The sequence below is a fragment of the Polypterus senegalus genome, unplaced genomic scaffold (genome assembly GCF_016835505.1).
Source record: "Polypterus senegalus isolate Bchr_013 unplaced genomic scaffold, ASM1683550v1 scaffold_899, whole genome shotgun sequence".
Taxonomy (NCBI): Eukaryota; Metazoa; Chordata; class Cladistia; order Polypteriformes; family Polypteridae; genus Polypterus; species Polypterus senegalus.
The window spans coordinates 1-18,518 of record NW_024379639.1 but is presented as its reverse complement, the minus strand read 5'-3'; the positions used below and the strand labels follow the sequence as shown (position 1 = coordinate 18,518).

At 41.3% G+C, this 18,518-nt stretch overlaps 1 long non-coding RNA gene across 1 annotated transcript; it reads right to left on the bottom strand.

Annotated features, from left to right (window-relative positions):
• Positions 1–451: 451 nt before the first annotated feature.
• On the bottom strand, positions 452–11,249 carry LOC120519945. The gene is made up of 3 exons (XR_005631707.1): positions 11,217–11,249; positions 992–1,136; positions 452–793 (listed from the first exon to the last, which is right to left on the bottom strand). It is a non-coding gene; the product is annotated as an uncharacterized LOC120519945 (long non-coding RNA).
• Positions 11,250–18,518: the final 7,269 nt, after the last annotated feature.

Sequence of the window (18,518 nt, the reverse complement as noted above, 5' to 3'; positions counted from 1 at the left end):
GAAAGGGGTCTCTTTTTGAACGGACTTTCTTGAGGTTTCTTCCATTTCTCTGGGAGTTTTCATTGTCTTCTTAAAGAGTCAAGGCTGGGGCTGTCAAGAAGCAGGGCCTGTTAAAGCCCATTGCTGCACTCCTTGTGTGATTTGGGGCTACACAAAAATAAATAGTATTCTATTGTATTCTTCTTGCTTATTCTTATCAACATGGCATTAAAGCACCATGGTTATAAAGTAGAAATTCCCTGCCTTGTAATTTCTCTTTGCCTTACCTGAAAAATCTAAGAAAATATTCATAACTATCTGACAAAAATTTCAGGAACTATAGATTACATATCAAAGTGTGTGCTGCTCGTGCAATTCAAGGAATTATAAGAATTAACTCTTTAATCGAATGCCATAAACTGTGCTTTTCTTCTTTCACTTAAGTCCGTTTTACTGAATAGAACTCCAAATTGTGCCGAGTGTTTTTACCATTTGCTTTCTGTACTGTCATTTACGTAAAAACTTTCTATACTTCTGCCACTTCTGATTTGATGGTTCAGGTTTGTGAAAATACAACACAAGGTGACGTCCATGACATGACAAGTTTGGTTTGACTTGTTTGAGAGTTGAATGAGATAGAATTGTTTGAGTGAATCCCTTTTTAGTCTCCCACATGACTGATGGATCACGGATGGCACTGACTTTAATTTTTCCACAGCAGATCTCACTTCTACTTACCGCTTAGCTTTTGGGTGCACATCTCCCCAAGTACTGAAGATAACTTGAATGCTGGGTTGGTTGGAGATTGAGATTGCTAAAAAATGAGATATAAAGTAAAGAGCAATGTTAGTAATTATAAAATAGATTGGAGATGACTGCTGGAGGAAAACAAATCAGTTTAAAACTCAATAGAGTTTAACCGACAGGAAGCCTTCAACATTCTCGTTTATCCTGTGCACATTCCTAAATGTTGAAGATGTCGACTGTACAGATGTCATCTGTCCAAACTCACCAAAGCCATCGCAGCAGAGCACAGGCACAGCGGGAGCAGCAAGGCGGCGAGTCTCATGGTGGTGCTGACACTGAGATGTTTGTCCTGGTCCAGCTCCTTATATCACAGATCAGGTGATCAGTTTAAACGACAGGCGTGGGGTCTGCTGTGGGGGAAAGAAATTTCAAATCAGATCTAATTTGTCAGTGAAGAATAAGCAGACAACATGACTTAGGATGATCAAATGGAACAACTGAAAGTTCTTACGTCAGAACATTGTGTAATTATCTGAACTGGACAAGTGCAGCGTGTGTTCAGGTACAGTTAACTGGAAGTCTTTATTTCAAAGTCATATTCAGTTCTTTTAAATTTCTACTTCTGAAGATCTTTCTTCTTATTCTGATTTTCTAGTTCACAATGGCCATTGCTAGGATTGTAAGATCTTCACAGAGTGAATGAGTCTAACATGTCGTCATCTGAAGAGATTCCAGAAGACAGTGAAATAAAACCAGCGGCCTACTGAAGACCCCAGCTATGGTGGACACAATCTGTTCTCATCATTACGGTCTGGCAAACAGCACAAGAACAGTTTTAGTCTCAAAATGGTACAAGCGACTCTTGATTTTAACAATGAGGTGACATTTTTGGACTTTTTTCCACAAAGACAACATTAAAGCTCACAGCGCTGTGTTTGCAACATTTTACTATTTTATTGTTGTTTTCAGGTTTTATTTATTTCTCCTCCATTCTTGTTTGTATTGTTGCTTTCAGAGATGGATATAGTAGTACAAACTGCTACTCAAGTAAAAGTACAGTTACTTAAAAAAATTATTACTGCAGAAAAGTAAAGAACTCATTCAAAAATGTAGTTTAGTAAAAGAGAATAAGCATCAGGACAATAAGAACAATGAGATTTGTCTTGAAGAGGTGGAAATCTTCATGTTCACCCTTCATTATTCTGAGGCAGGAGGTAGGATTCTTACTAGGACTAGATGTTAAAATCCCTAATTTTTCAGCACAACAGTTGAAAGGAGAGGTCATCTTGAGTGGAATTAAATTTGCCACAGATTGCGTGGTGAAACCAATGCGACACATCTTCAGTTGTATGCCCTGACTTCATTGGGTGTTTCGGCCGCTTATCACAAGATACTCTCAGCCGGGGTTGGCCCACCCCTGGTTGATCAGACCCGGGTGTGTGTAGCATGGTGACACCACTCGATCAATTGGCAGCCCATGTTAAGTCCCTACGTTTCAGCCACAGCCAGTGACTGCTCCATTCCGCTACAGTGGGAAGCTCTTTGATTGCCTTCCGTTGAGCCTGCCCTCTGAGCCCTACTTCCTTACAATACAATACAATACAATACTGTTTATTTTTGTATAGCCCAAAATCACACAGGAAGTGCCGCAATGGGCTTTAACAGGCCCTGCCTTTTGACAGCCCCCCAGCCTTGACTCTCTGAGAAGACAAGGAAAAACTCCCAATAAAAATCTTGTAGGGAAAAATGGAAGAAACCTCGGGAAAGGCAGTTCAAAGAGAGACCCCTTTCCAGGTAGGTTGGGCATGCAGAGGGTGTCAAAAGTGGGGGGTCAATACAATAAAATACACAGAACAGAACAATTCCTTAATACAGCATAATAATAAAAATTTTAGAAGTACGGTTTAACAGTAGATGATATGACATAATTAGGTTTGGATATTTTTAGAGTCCTGGAGACCTCATCCATCAGCTGCCTCCCCATTTGGCCATGCCACGGCTAAAACATTGCTCCGATGAAAGGACCCCTCTTTCCCATGATTCCTGTGATCCTCTATCAGGAATGACTTTACCATAGGCAGGCAAACAACTTGGCAGGTGGGCCGTGGCACCAATTGCCACATTTGGGTACCGAGAAAAGAAACAGAATAGGTGAGGGTTAGTATCCAGTTATAACTATCATGTTACTTATGTTTTAGTGCTAATGGCTAACATCAGAGATGCAGTCTGTACAGTTAATCAGCAGCTCTAGTCAGGATATGCTAAACTGAAGTCGTGAGTCTTCAGCCGGGATTTAAAGGCTGAGACCGAGGGGGCATCTCTTATGGAAGCAGGAAGACCATTCCACAAAGTTCAGACAAGTAAGCCGGACCTTGGCCATTTAATGCTTTATATGTTAAAAGGAGGATTTTGAAATCTGCCCTAAACTTAACTGGGAGCCAGTGTAAAGATTTAAGAACTGGAGTTATGTGTTCATATTTTCTTGTTCTTGTAATAATTCTTGCAGCCGCATTTTGGATTAACTGGAGGCTGTATAGAGAACAGTTTGAACAGCCAGTGAACACCGCATTGCAGTAGTCAATCCTACTAGAGATAAATGCATGAATTAATTTCTCACAATCCTGTTTATTTAGAAAGCGCCTTAATTTCCTAACATTTTTAAGATGGAAAAAACATGTTTTGGATGACTTTGTAATATGTGCTTTAAATGACATGCTAGAGTCAAAGATAACTCCTAGATTGCGGGCTGATTCAGTAAAATTAATTGGGATTCCAACTGAGTTAAATGACGACAAAATATTGCTGTGATCAGCGTCATTCCCTCCAACAATTAACATCTCTGTTTTATCTGTATTTAAAGACAAGTAGTTCTCATTCATCCATTCCTTTAATTCACTAACACAACTAATTAAAGACAACATCGGAGAAACTTCATTTGATTTAAATGAAAGGTATAACTGGGTGTCATCTGCATACGAGTGAAAATTAACATTATGTTTCCTAATGAGAGATCCCAGTGGAAGCATGTAAAGTGAAAACAGTAAAGGTCCCAGTACTGAGCCCTGCGACACCATATTGAACTTCTGTGTATAATGATGGAGTACTGTCTGCACATTTCTGTACATACTGGAATCGATTTGATAAATAAGAACTGAACCAAGCGAGCACGGGGCCTGTAAGCCCAACATCGTTTTAGCCTGTGCAGTAAAATAGAATGGTCAATGGTGTCAAATGCTGCACTTAAGTCCAACAACATAATTACAGTGGAATTTCCTTCATCAGAGGATATCAGAATGTCATTTACAACCCGTGTTAGTGCCGTTTCTGTACTATGACCAGTGCGAAAGCCAGACTGGAATTTCTCAAATAAATTGTAATGCGTAAGGTGTGACTGAAGCTGACTGGCGACTACTTTTTCTAGTATTTTAGAGAGAAATGGTAAATTTGAAATAGGCCTATAGTTATTTAGTATGTGTGGGTCTAGGTCTGACTTTTTAAGTAAAGGTTTAATGACTGACACTTTTAGTGCATCAGGTACGGTGCCATGCAGTAATGAACTATTGATAACGGTTAGAATAGGCGCTGCAAGAACATCCATTGCACTTTTTACTAGTTTTGTTGGCACTGGATCTAGGGAATAAGACTTCCTGGTGAGTTACAGGATTAAAATTACTAAAGTGCTGAATGCAATGTGCAGGGTCTGCTAAGCTAGTATTTGGTTTGTACTGTGATGCTGAGATCTGGGATCTTATATTTTTAATTTTCTCATTGAAGAAGTTCATAAAGTCTGTACTGCTAATATCTGTTGGTATTTTGCACTGTTGATCTGAATTGCCATTTGTTAATTTAGCCACTGTTCTAAAAGTACCCTAGGATTTTTATTATTGCTATCTATTAATGTAGAATAGTATTCTGAGCGAGCTTTAAAGAGGGCTTTTTTATATTTATTTACACTCTCTGTCCATGCAATTTGAAAGACATGTAGCTTTGTTGTTCTCCATCTGCTCCAGTTTTCGACACTCTAATTTAAGAGCTCGAGTATTTTCATTAAACCAGGGAGAGTTTCTATGTGCTTTGATCACTTTTGTTTTAGGGAGCCACTGTGTCCAGAGCATCTCTCAAGGTCACATTATAATGTGATATTAGCTGATCTAAATTGTTTTCCATGTTTACATTTGATGTTAACTGATCTAAATGGTTTTCCACAATTACACTCGACTTACTCAAGGTATCTATAAATTTTGAAGCAGAATTACAATCTAGATGTCGCACTGTCTTTGTTTTAATCTGTGAGTGCGTTGGCATGGGCAGAACTAAATCAAACGTAATTAAGAAGTGATCGGAAATAACTACATTTAATGGAGTAATATTTAAATTTTGAATTTCAACTTTGTAAGTTATAATTAAATCTAATGTGTGGTTATGATTATGAGTTGGACCTTTGACAATCTGACAAAATCCTACTGAATTTAACAAATAAGTAAAACATTTGCTAAAAGTGTCAGTTTCCACATCAATGTGTACATTAAAATCCCCATCAGAACTACGTGATCATAATTTATAGCCAAATCAGACAGAAGGTTGCTAAATTCAGTCATGAACAATGAATATGGCCCTGGTGGTCTGTAGACTAGCACTATAATTGTGTTGGAATCTGTTTTAATATTTAAAATGAATGCCTCAAAGGATGTAAAGTTGCCTAAATTTTTAGGAGTGATTTGCATTTTGTTACAATGAATTATTCCAAGGCCTCCTCCTCAAGAATCTCTAGACTTATGAAGGAATGAGTATCCATCTGGTGACGCCTCAGCTAGGGAACAGTGTCACATTTACTAAGCCAGGTTTCAGTAAGAAGACACAGATCAGATTTTGTACTTAATATTATATCATTTACCAAAACAGCTTTAGTGCCAAGAGAGCGAATGTTCAATAAACAGCATTTAAAACTGCATGGTTCTTTCTGAACTGCTGATATATTTTTTGTTTTAATTTGAATTAAATTTCTATTACAGATGCCCCTGGTGGAGTGTCTGGTTTTATCCCTTGGTCTAATTATACACCTTATTTTTGGTTATCAATTAATTTAAGGTTTGTATCAAGACTAAATTTACTGGATGCCCCACAACAGGGATTACTGGGTAACAGCTTCAGGAAAATAACAAATGGGATAAACAACAGCCTGTGATTTAAGATCACATGACTGTGGCCTGGATGGTGCTCTAATCAGTCAACCAGGCAGTTTTGCTGCCATATTTTGGGATAATACATAAGATCCCTCCAGTTAGGATGAAGACCATCTCTTCTGAAAAATCCAGGCCTTTCCCAAAAATCATCCCAATTGTTCACAAATGCTATGCTTTTATTTGCACACCAGGTTTCTAGCCAGCAGTGAAAGGAATGCAATCTGCTATAAATCACATCCCCTCTATATAATCTTGGTAAGGGACCAGATACAATTAAATTCCGACATTTTGTTTTAGCTTTGGTGCATAGAGAGATGAAGTTCCGCTTTAATACCTCAGATTGCTGTAAATAAATATCATTAGTGCCGACATGCAGCAATAAGGTAGATACTTCATCGTCGGCAACACGGTCCAATGCGGCCTTTATGCCAGAAATCTTGGCCCCTGCAAGGCACTTAACATTAACTGCTGGTTTAACATAGTTTGGAATTCTAACATTCCGCACTATGGAATCGCCAATTATGAGCACTTCCTTCAATAGCCTTGTGGTGGAACTGGCTACAAACCCTCTGCATCCCACCTCCACTGGCCACACTTTGACGTTCCAGCCCTGCGCCCCTCTGCTTCAGCTGCTAAACTGGCATATCGCAGCCTCTTCCGTTCGAATGCCTCATCGATAGCATCCTCCCATGGGACTGTCATCTCAATGACGAAGACACGCCGACAGGACTTGGACCAGAGCACAAGATCTGGACGCAGGTTAGTTGTCGCAATTTCGGGTGGGAAGGTGAGTCTCTGGTTGAGGTCCACTCGCAACTCCCAGTCTCGGGCTGGGTTCAATGGACCATTATCAGGGAGTAAAGGCTTGGTCTGCTGTTTCTCCCCTTCCCGCATGAAGGTTGTTCTCCGTGGGATGATACTTTGAGCTTCTAGAGGCATGGCGTTAATGGTTACTCTCTTATTCTCAATTTCGGCAGCCAAGCATCTCAGCACTTGGTTGTGGCGCCAGGTGTATCTTCCTTGAGTTAAGTTGGTTTTGCAACCCACCAGTATGTGTTTGAGGGTTGCTGGGATAGTGCACAGGGGACATGCTGGATCCTTTCCATGCCAAAGATGTAGGTAAGTTGGGGAGGGCAAGACGTCGTATGTGGCTCTGATGATGAAACTTAGTCAATTAGCCTCCATGCTCCACATCTCGCTCCAAGTAATTTTCCTCCTCTCCACACCATCCCACTTCATCCAGCGGCCTTGTTGGGCTTGGGAGACCGCCTTGGCACACCTGGCTGCTTCCTCCTGGTGGCGGACCTCCTCCACCACCATTTGCCACCGCTCCATTGGAGTAGCCTTTTGCCATGTGGGTGTTACTGCTTCGAATCTAAAGCCCCCTCTACCATGTTGGACATACCCCACTACATCCCGGTATCTGAGGGCAGCCTTTGCCTCCGCAACTACTGCTGATGGCTTCCATTTCCTCCCTGTTGCTAGGGTTGGAGTAGCACCTCTGACAACTAAGTCCCGGGATTCTGTGAGAGTCATTTCCAGCCTTGATTTCGCGCATTTGTACTCCACCAGGCTTGAGATTGGCAGAGAGAGGGCTCTGTTACCATACAGGCCAATGCTGGTGAGGCACTTCGGCAGTCCAAGCCACTTCCTCATTTGTGCGTTCACTAGTCTCTCCAACCGGTTGGCCTGGGATAATGTGACCTCATAGATATAAATTGGCCACATGAGCCGGGGCAGTAGCCCAAACTGAAAGCACCACAGCTTCAGCTTCCCTGGAAAGGCAGTGTTATTGATCTTATTTAGGCCGTTGATTGTATCCTGCCTGAGTTGTTCCACCTGCTTCGAGTCTTTGAGCTCTGCACTATACCAACGGCCAAGGCTTTTGATTCTCCAGAACTGTTTGTATTGGTTCGTTGTTAACCTGGAACCTCTAATTGGTAAGCTCGCCTTTGACTATGGAGATACTGCGGGATTTGCTGGGTTTAAATTCCATTCATGCCCACTTGATATTTTCCTGAAGTTTATTCAACAGACGTTTGGTGCATGCGTTTTTTGTTGTTATTGTTGTCATATCATCCATGTATGCCCTGATTGGGGGGAAACGCAAACCAGTCTTCAACCGTTCCCCTCCAACCACCCATCGGGAGGCTCGAATAATGAGCTCCATCGCCATAGTAAACGCCAGTGGAAAGATGGTATAGCCTGCCATTATGCCTATCACAAGGTGCTGCCAGGCCGTTGTTCTATTCTGTGTTGTCACACATAATTGCAGTTCCTGGAAGTAGGCTTTGACCAGCCTTGTGATTCCCTCTGGGACTTGGAAGAACTTGAACGCCGTGCACAAGATCTCATGCGGCACTGACCCAAAAGCATTGGCAAGATCTAGGAAAACCACGTGCAGATCTTTCTTCTCCCTCTTGTCTGTCTGTATCTGGTGCCAGATGACATTTTGGTGTTCCAGGCATCCTGAAAATCCTCTTATGCCTACCTTCTGCACTGAGGTGTCCACAAAATTGTTCTTCTGGAAAAACGCTGGGAATCTCTGGGCCACAACACTGAAGAATATCTTTCCTTCCACATTCAGGAGGCTGATCTGGCAGAACTGATCGATGGTTGAAGAATTCTTCTCTTTGGGAATCAGGATACCTCCTGCCCGCCGCAATGCCTTTGGTATGACTCCTTTCTCCCATGCCACCTTCATTAGCTTCCAGAGGTACTTCAAAACGCCTGTCGCATTCTTATAGAGCCTATATGGGATGCCATTGGGCCCAGGCTGCTCTTTCCCGCTTTACTGTCCTCTCAACTTCGCTCCATGTAGGGGGCCTTATTTCCAACTGGTTCTTGGGTGGTTTAATTGGCAGCATGTCATCTGGAATACTAGCTGGCACATGCCTCTTGTTATCAGAGTAGGTCTTCCTCAGGTGCTCCTCTAGTTCCCTTATGGGTGCTTTTAGGGTCCCAGTTTTCTCCTTTGCGAAGAGATCTTTGACAAACTTATGGGGGTCTCAGTAGAAGCAAGTCCTCGTTCGTTCTTTCTTCTTATGTTTCTTTCTTAGGCATTCTGCTCTTCGCAGTGTTGCAATTCGCTGCCTAATTTCGCCCTGTAGTGCCTCAAGTCCTTTCCTTTCCAATTCTGTGGCCTTTTTCCATTGTTTTCTCAGGTTCCTTCTTTCTTTCACCAGTCGTTCGATCTCTTGTTGTATCCTGGGCTTTAGGTTGACGGATGGATCCTTCTGCGTCCTAAGATTTGTGCTTTTCACCCCAAATCTGTCTGCTCCATAGCTGTAAATGATCTCCCCGATCTTGTCCAGCTTTCTTTCCACGCAGCCCTTCAGCCCCTCTAGAAGATGAACGAGGTCTGTGTCTGTGGTTTCCCACTCCTTTTTTTGGCAGGATTTAGGCCATAAGAAGGCTTCCGTCCCTTCATCTTCTATTCTACTGCTATCTGTGGCTGGCTGGGTTCTGGACTCATGAGCGTTGGCGTAGTCCAAACTGCTACTCAAGTAAAAGTACAGTTACTTAAAAAAAATATTACTCCAGCAAAGTAAAGAACTCATTCAAATATGTACTTTAGTAAAAGAGAAAAAGCATCAGGACAAGAAGAACAATGAGATTTGTCTTGAAGAGGTGGAAATCTTCATGTTCACCCCTCATTATTCTGAGGCAGGAGGTAGAAATGGTCACTGAATAGAATTACTTAGGAAATCAGCTAAATAACAATCTTCATTGACACACAAATATAAAAAGCATCTTCTCTAAATGCAGTCAGAGCTTATTTCTCCTCTAAAATCTCAGAAGTGGTCACGAACCTCATGTTGTCCTTTTATTGCCATCTGATTCAGTCAGTCATCACTTTCAAATTCTTTGTCTTGTCTTGGTGATCCGACAAAACACATTTTTCTATATTGTTAATAAACATGTGAGGACACAGTGCGGCAGCGCTAGCGAGGAGCTGGTGCTCCATTCAAGGATTGTTCCTGCCTCACACTGTATTCTTGATGGGGCTGGCGCGACCATGGAAGGATAGATGGAGAGAATAATTAAACATGTACTACGAAGATATTTTAATATATCTTAAATGTTTTGAAGAATTGGCGCTCTAAGCTTACAGATGGCTTAACGTTTATTACAGAGCTGATTGTGTGGCGATTGAGAATTTGAAGAAAGAAAAGTAAGGACAGGAATTGGGGGTTAGTATGTTTGAAAGAGACAGTACTGCTACAATAAATAATTTCATCGAAGGTCGCACAACGCGCAGCAAACATCTTACATGAGGCAGGTACAATCACTGCGTGTTCCAATGTTTAATAACGTGCTTTAACTTCTATCATCATGAAAATGATATCACGTATACATCTCAGTATTTTAATTATTCAGAGAGCTGTAATATCACAAATGTAATGGATTCTGTTTCCTGTCGGAGAAAGAGAAAGAACTGAAACACGTAGTGTACATAGAAGATCAAATACAAAACAAAGCATTTAATGTGCTACTTTAGGTACGATGAGATTTGAGAAACTAGTAAATTAAATGATTTTAAGATGAAGTTTATGATGTTCTACTTTAATGACAAAATAAACTACGTAATTAAAGTGGAAATTTCGAGATTAAAGTTGACATTTCGTGCTTTTTTTCCTCACTGTGTGCCTATTTTCTTTTCTCTGTACCCTAATAAGCTTTCATATGACACTCAGATGGTGGGCTACGACTCGCTTTTTCATGGCGACTTTGATTTCTGAGAACTTCTTTTTTATTTTTGGCACTGTGCGACTTTGTGAACTTGAACTTTTGAGTTTCTCAGACACGCTATGTCACTCGATCAACTTCCTTTTGCTGTTTATGCCACTGTATAAACCAAGAGTTCCCAAACTTTTTTTGGTAGCAGACCCCTTTTAAAATCATTGACCCCCCAGTCATTTACTTTACTTACTCAAATTAATAAATGTGTACAGTACTCAATATTAAATATTTCACTAAATATCAAACTTTTCATTTTAATTACTTGTAATTATTGATTGAAAAAGATAAAAGGTTTACAGAATATGGCATTATCTTGTGTAACATTTAATATCGAAACCTGCACTAATGAAAATTAAAGTAAAAAAATATGAATAGAGTTTTTTTTACGTTTTTGACATTTATGAAATAAATATATAAATTCAAAATAAGTAAAAATAGTTCAAGCTGTACTCTCTGCATTTCTTTTTTAGGTTCAGTTATATTATTATCTGAAGAAATAAAAACTTTTATTAACAAACAATTTCGACAGCACCTGTGATTAAAAAACATAAAGTATGTACTTACTTGAAGTTCAAATCACAAATAAGCACATGTCACATCAAACGAACCAATTTATAGTGTTTTATGAAAGCATGACCGTACAAGACTGATAGATTCTGCTAATATTGAATATCCGTTGTCTCGTCCCATCGCGAGCAAGTGCGGACATGCAAAGGTTTTTCATATCCGCATTTGCTTTGATACGTCTAATAAGACAATGCACAGACATGTTTGTGCTACATGTACTTTCATGCATTCTTACGTGTGACTCTTTTAATGACACATTTTACCTTTTCGTTTGCAAGTTTGGTATTTGTGGAAGGTATCACAGTTAAACTAGATTTTAGGTTCTCTAAGTCCTGAACCTGTCTCCGAATATGGCGATCTGGGTCAATGCGCCAAAGATGGAACTTCCATCCTGAGGCCATGAGGATCATGGCTATACGGAGTAAGATCTGCTGCCTAAGGCACTCATAATCATCATGCCTTTCAAAAAGGGAGATTTCTCAGGACCTGAAGGGCCTCTCCAGTCAAAATCGGGATCAAGGTACCGTGAAGCCACAGAGCTCCAAAATAGACGCCATTTTGACATGGCCCCGTCCGAGGACCAAGAGGCAAGTCCAAGTCTTTCCCAGCTTAGCGGGTTACTACTGCCGGTTTGTTCCCTCATTTTCTGAGAGAGCGGCGTCCTTGACTGACTTAACAAGGAAGATGCCCTGAATACTGTGGTATGGACTGATTAGGCAGACGCTGCATTTAGTGACTTAAAGAAGGCCTTCACGTCACCACCAATGTTGAAAGCTCTAAACTTTTCTTTAGCTTTCACTCTCCAGATGGACGCTTCAGACACAGGCCTGGGGGCCGTGCTGAGCCAAAATGTTGATGGTGTTGAACACTCCGTCATGTTCCTGAACCAGAAACTGCTGGAACAAGAAACCAGATAATAATAATAATAATAATAATAATAATAATAATAATAATAATCCATCCATCCATCCATCCATTTTCCAACCCGCTGAATCCAAACACAGGGTCACGTGGGTCTGCTGGAGCCAATCCCAACCAACACAGGGCACAAGGCAGGAACCAATCCCAGGCAGGGTGCCAACCCACCACAGATAATAATAATAATAATAATAATAATAATAATAATAATAATAATACATTTTATTTATACTGCACTTTATATAAACAATCTCAAAGTGCTACAGAGTAAAATAGAGTAATAAAACAAAAAGTCCTAAAAAAAAAAAAATATACTTCAATAATTACTTCAATAATTAAATATCTTTCTAAAAAGAAAAGTTTTTAAATCTCATTCGACTGTGGGGCTCTCAGGTAATCCGGGAGGGCGTTCCACAGTCTCGGCGCCACAGAAGAAAAGGCCCTGTCACCCATGCTGCTGAGATTATAGTTCTGGGAACTTGAAGAGTGTTAATGTGTACAGAGCGGAGGGTATGTGAAGAAGTATGACGGGTAAGGAATTCCTGTAAATAATGGGGGGCATGCCCATAAATACACTGATGAGTAAGGAGGGAAACCTTATACTCTATTCTAAGTGAAACAGGGAGCCAATGAAGGGTTTTCAAAATAGGAGTGATGTGGTCATACTTTCGCACCCTCATCAGAATTCTGGCAGCACAGTTCTGAATATACTGGAGTCTCTGGATACTCTTACCAGGAATCCTGATAAAAAGCGCATTACAATAGTCCGGCCTGGAGGACACAAAGCCATGAACAAGTCTCTCTGCATCCGCCAGGGTAAGTATAGGGCAGAGTTTAGCAATGTTCTTGAGATGATAAAAAGAATTACAAAGATATTTAATATGGGTGTCAAAAGTGAGTTGAGAATCCATTTTAACACCCAAATTAGTGACAGATATAGAAAGAGGAATGTTTTGAACAGAGATTGTAATACCAGTAATGACAGAAGAACGAGATATGCATAGGAAGACCTTGGCGATCAAATGGGTGATGACACAGCACTACCTTTGGGGTACTTACTGATCATCCCCCTTTACAGTTGATGGCTCTACACAAGGAGTCGAATCCTCGGGTCACCAGGTGGTTTCTTCACCTAAAGCCCTGCATGTTTTAGCTTGTTCATCAGAAAGGATCCCTACATACCAATGCAATGCCCTCTCTCGGGTTCACGACCTGTCGGTCAGGAATGCCCGTCCTGATGGGTCTGGTCTGAGTGGGGAGCTTTGTCACACATGTGCGTATGGTAAGGCAGGTAAAGGGCTCAAAGGAAGGTAATTCAACACCAGACCAGTGTGTGGCAGAGTGTGCTGATCCTTTCTTTTTTTCCACTGCAGACCCATTGCTGGAAATTCCACCTGGCCTCCATGACGTCACTTCTGATCATGAGCCCCAAGACGTCACTTCCAGATTAGAAGACACCCTTCAGGACACGAGCCCGTTGAGGTCACTTCCAGTTTTGGTCATAATTACCTCACTTACTCTGCCACACTTTAAATACCCACCATCTCAACCTCACCAATTAGTTCTGTTTTGGACTCGAACCTGTACACATTTGTACTAACAAACTATTCCATTTACAGGCAGGAAACATTATATGAGTGGCTGTGCTAAATCTTTTTATGGCCCTTGTCTCATCTTTGACACCAGCTTTGTTATTCTATTCAAAACAGGAAGAGCAAGGGTATTTATTTCACCTGAGGATGCTGTGGGCTTACTGGGCAGACAGCAGTAGGTCTCTGTGCATACTAGCAGAAGTGACTTTGTTGCTCACATTGTGCTCTTTGTCACTGATTCTAATAGTTTATTCCTTCAGTCACCATTGCTCATATCATATGGTTGGCATTAAAAGTCAAATTAGAGGTTTGGGTGCTCTTTTCTACAGCCCATAATATATGTATATTGTTTGTATTTGTGTAGTAATACGTTTGAAGTGTGCCACTGTAGTCTGCAGAGCTTTTTTTCCAAACATATTATGTTATTAGCTCACAAAGCAGTGTGTTTCTTTGGGCCGCCCCAAGCCCGAATCAATGGGGAGGGTTACGCCAGGAAGGCATCCATTGTAAACCTTTGCCAAATCAATATGAGGACAGATGATCCGCTGTGGCAACCCCTAACAGGAGCAGCCGAAAGAAAAAGAAGAAGAATATGTTATTAGGTTATAGAGCCAAAATCACCAAAACCAGCTGACGGGGTGCCTATAGCTGCCCTAACCTGACACAGACAGGCAGAGGCACGAGTTCCAACACAAAACACACTTTATTTTTCCTTTTTTTCCTGGGAAACGCCTTCCCCCATTTTCCACAAGTACCACACAGTTCCAAATGCACAGTCACAGTCCTCGCTTCCTTCCTTTTCCAATTCACAGACCTTGTGCCTCCACTTCTCCCTCTCAAGCTTCGTCCTTCATCCTCTGCCTCTTGGAGTGGTGTCTGCTGCCCCTTTTATAAGGCACCCAGAGGTGCTCCAGGTGCTCACTGATGCATTTCTGGCAGCATTTCCGGGTATTTCGAGAAGAGCTCAGCAGCAGCTGCAGCCCCCCCTGGTGGCGCCCACAGATCCCAAAAGGGCTGTATCAAACTCCAACTCCCATGGAGCCCTGCAGGAGCCACTTAGCGCTCCAGGGGAGGTAATGCGCCGGCCACACTTCCTCCCCTAGTCCTTCCAGCGTGAAGGCAAAGGCCCCGCAGCACCGCATGACAGTAACAAGTGAAGGACACGCAGGCAGGTTGATGTGCCCTGATCAATGTGTACAGCCAGGGCCACAGTCTGCAGAAGCCATGAATGAGTAGAGCAGGTGTAAAAAGTGTTAAGTCTACATTGACTCTGATTCTACCAAAAACTAAAGCGCCAGACCACATTGTTGCACCCGACCACTGACAGGGGTGATATTGTCATGAGAGATGATTTGGAATCCGTCTCTCAGAGACACCGGAAAAAAACGGAAATGCTAATTCAGAAAATGACACAAAATCCACAATGTCCTGGAATGAAAAAGGGGAATTTTTATATAAAGGCACACCTGTTATTGGCACAAATATGATTGATCTGATCAAGTTCAGCCACGCAAACACGAACATTAAACAAGAGTGGAAAACCAAAAGGCTGGGATTTATTCAACAAATTATGGCCGAAATTAACGTGCCCGGGTCCATTTTTCCGAACATGGATGTTCGGGTTTTATTTCAAGAGATTAAAAATGATACAAAGCTGATTGAAACAGCCAGTAAACAGCTTCGCCGCCTGTATCATGATTTTCCAACAACGCTCGACTGGGCCTCTGGCACTGTAACTGAAAACACTGAGGGTATCAAGACAGATCAGAAAACGGCCAGTCTTTAGAAAAAGTCAACTATTTAAAAAACACACATGGCTCAGAGTGTGAATAAAAGTATTTTAAAAATAAATGTAAAAAAATAGTGTTTTAATATGGCTGTTTATTATTGTGTATTATGACTATTATTAGTATTTTAATTTAGATCATTTTGTTTCATTGTGTCAAAACTCTGTGAAAATACTTTTACATCACTGTAATAATGATTAGAAAATTAAGGAAGACACTTCTTTAATGTACGGTGTTTCATTATTGTGTATTATGATTATTATTAGTATTTTCATTTAGATGAGTTTGTTTGTTTGATTGTAATATGACTCTGATAACTCTGTGGAAATACTTTTACAACATGTGTTATTACTGTGTGAACATTTTAAAAAATAATAAATAAATACATAAAATATAAACATACAGACCCTTTAATTTTTATCTGTCTGATTATTGGATTATTCGTTATAATAACCACAGACACTTTTATGTTGGTTAATAGCTCATTTATTTATTTATTTTCAACCAAATGGAATACACATAGATGTAACATCTTTCTTTTTTCTGCATTTAATATTTTGCATTTAATATTCAGCAAAAGCAAACACATGACTGACTTATTTCTGATGTCTGGGTAAACATGTCCAGTTTCATATTTTCAGTTTGTCTCCTTTTTATTTGATGATAATATCTTCACAACCATCTGGTCATTTTGATGAACATCTCCTGAGTCCATCTCTAATATCTCCTTCATGGTAAGTCCTTTTGCTTTTTGATTCAAATAGTAAACACAATGGTGACCACAGCTTGTGGATAAAAACTCCTGTAACTGAATACGGTTATAATTGATGCAGTTAGCATTAAGCTTCAAAAATTTCATAATAACTTTGGGAAATATTTCAGAATCGGGGGAATTCCATACGAGTAAAAAAATTCAGCTTTTCGGTGATCTGCAAGGTAAATGGCAATGCAGTGCTTTCTGGGTTTATCATGGGGGTCTGAGTTTACGATCATAAACAGAGGTCTGGCAACCAACTTCTCCTTGGACAGTTGATCTGAAGGGAATACATCCAGAAAATGGCTGCGTGTCAGTGGTCCTGATGCAAGGGTGGTCCTGAGCTGCTCGGTGTCCAGAGGCCGCATGTCTGAACATGTCATGGCTTAACTGCCAGCACATGTTAATTTCAATGATCAATCAATCAACATTTATTTATATAGCACATATTCATACAAAAAAATGTAGCTCAAAGTGCTTTACAAAATGAATAGAGAAATAGAAGACACAATAAAAGATAAACATAAGTCAACATTAATTAACATAGAATAAGAGTAAGGTCAGATGGCCAGGGTGGACAGAAAAAACAAAAAAAAACTCCAAAGGCTGGAGAAAAAAATAAAATCTGTAGGGGTTCCAGACCAAGAGACCGCCCAGTCCCTCTGGGCAATCTACCTAACATAAATCAAACAGTCCTCTTTGTATTTAGGCGTTTTCATCGAAGGACCTGATGATGATGGTCACGTAGACTTCTGGCTTTCAGTCCATCAATGTTGGTGCATCATGATGCTTTGAGTAGGTGGTGGTGGCGAGGCCACCACCAAAAACGAAAAAGAAACAGAAGAGAGTAGGGGTCAGTGGGATTTTAGAGCCACCATGAATAGTTATTATGAAGAAATGATGTTGTCACAGACCGCTTTTACACAATCCTATTCAGTGTATCTTGCAGCGGTTCAGCTAATCTTATTTCAGTCCTGAGGTTGTCTGTTTTGATGAGTGAATCGTGTCCTGGTGATTCCATATCAGTGCTTAGGTTGAATGCAAAAAGTGAATCCCCTCTAGCAAACTCTTCACGATCGACTAACAGTGCCGTATCTTTCATCCTCTTGTCTGTGGTTTCCACCAGTTGAAAATATTCTCTGACACAGTGACCATTAGCAAAATCAGGCTGCAGAGGCTGTTGGGTATCTGCTCTCCATCCAGGTAAAGAGCCATGAAGTTGATATTATGTTTAAAATTAAAAGCCTTGTGTGTGAAGTTACCACTGAAGGCCACGTTGTCAAAAAATCCCAAAACAACAACTTCCGTCAGCTGTCCCAGAAACAGGTTTTCCTGGTTGCGAACCACGACTCCCAGTAGGTATGCTGAACAAGTAGTAAAGGTGCGTCACTATTATACATCATAAGGTTTTTGACAGGTGTATATCCCTGTGGTGTTATGGGTCCACAGCTCGTTGAGTAAAGGCCATTTTAAATAAATAATCACCGCACCAGGCCGTGAGGCGTTGTTGTGGCGAGCAGCGGGGCAGTGGGCGATGTGGGCGTTTCTCACCGAGTGCACAGGTGAGGAACTGCCCACATCCGTGATTGCTCCTGTGGCTAACGCTACAGCTGTCATGGCCCTTCGTCATTTTAAAAGAAGCGTGAGTCGGTTCAGAGGGATCAGAAAAAGCGAAAGGAAAGAGGCGGAGGTTACGGGAGCAGGAGAGGAAGCAGGTCGGTGAAAGAAAGAAAGAGAGAGAGAGAGCGAAGCGATAGCGAAGCGCTCACGGGCAACGCTGCAAGGGCCTGGGGTGTTGGGCCTACACCCAGGCGTTTGATTGGATGTAAGCTCCCGCTGGCGATTATGTAGCGGGAGTGACCAAGGGAAGGCGACTGACCGCAGAGAGGCCGCGTGAAAGGCAGCGGAAGTCGGTAGGCTTGGTGGTGGAATCCCCAAGCGTGGGCGACCTGGCCGTTGTGGGAATCAAGTCTCGGAGGCTGGGATGAGTGCCAGACGAAGCCAGGGTTCAGGAGGTCTCCAGTTTCGTGCGTGTGTTACAGGAGGACAGCTGCAGAGAGAGTGGCTCCCCTGTTCTGAAGCCTGGGCGAGGGAGAAGCAGGGGAGTGCATGTTAAAAAGTACCGAGCTTGTGGTTGTTTTAAGACTGCTTCCTGAGGAATGCATTAACCTCGTTTTAAAGGATTATTCATTTTATTGTTGTGTTTTTTTTAACCTCCACATTTTCTTAGTGGATTATTTATTTATTT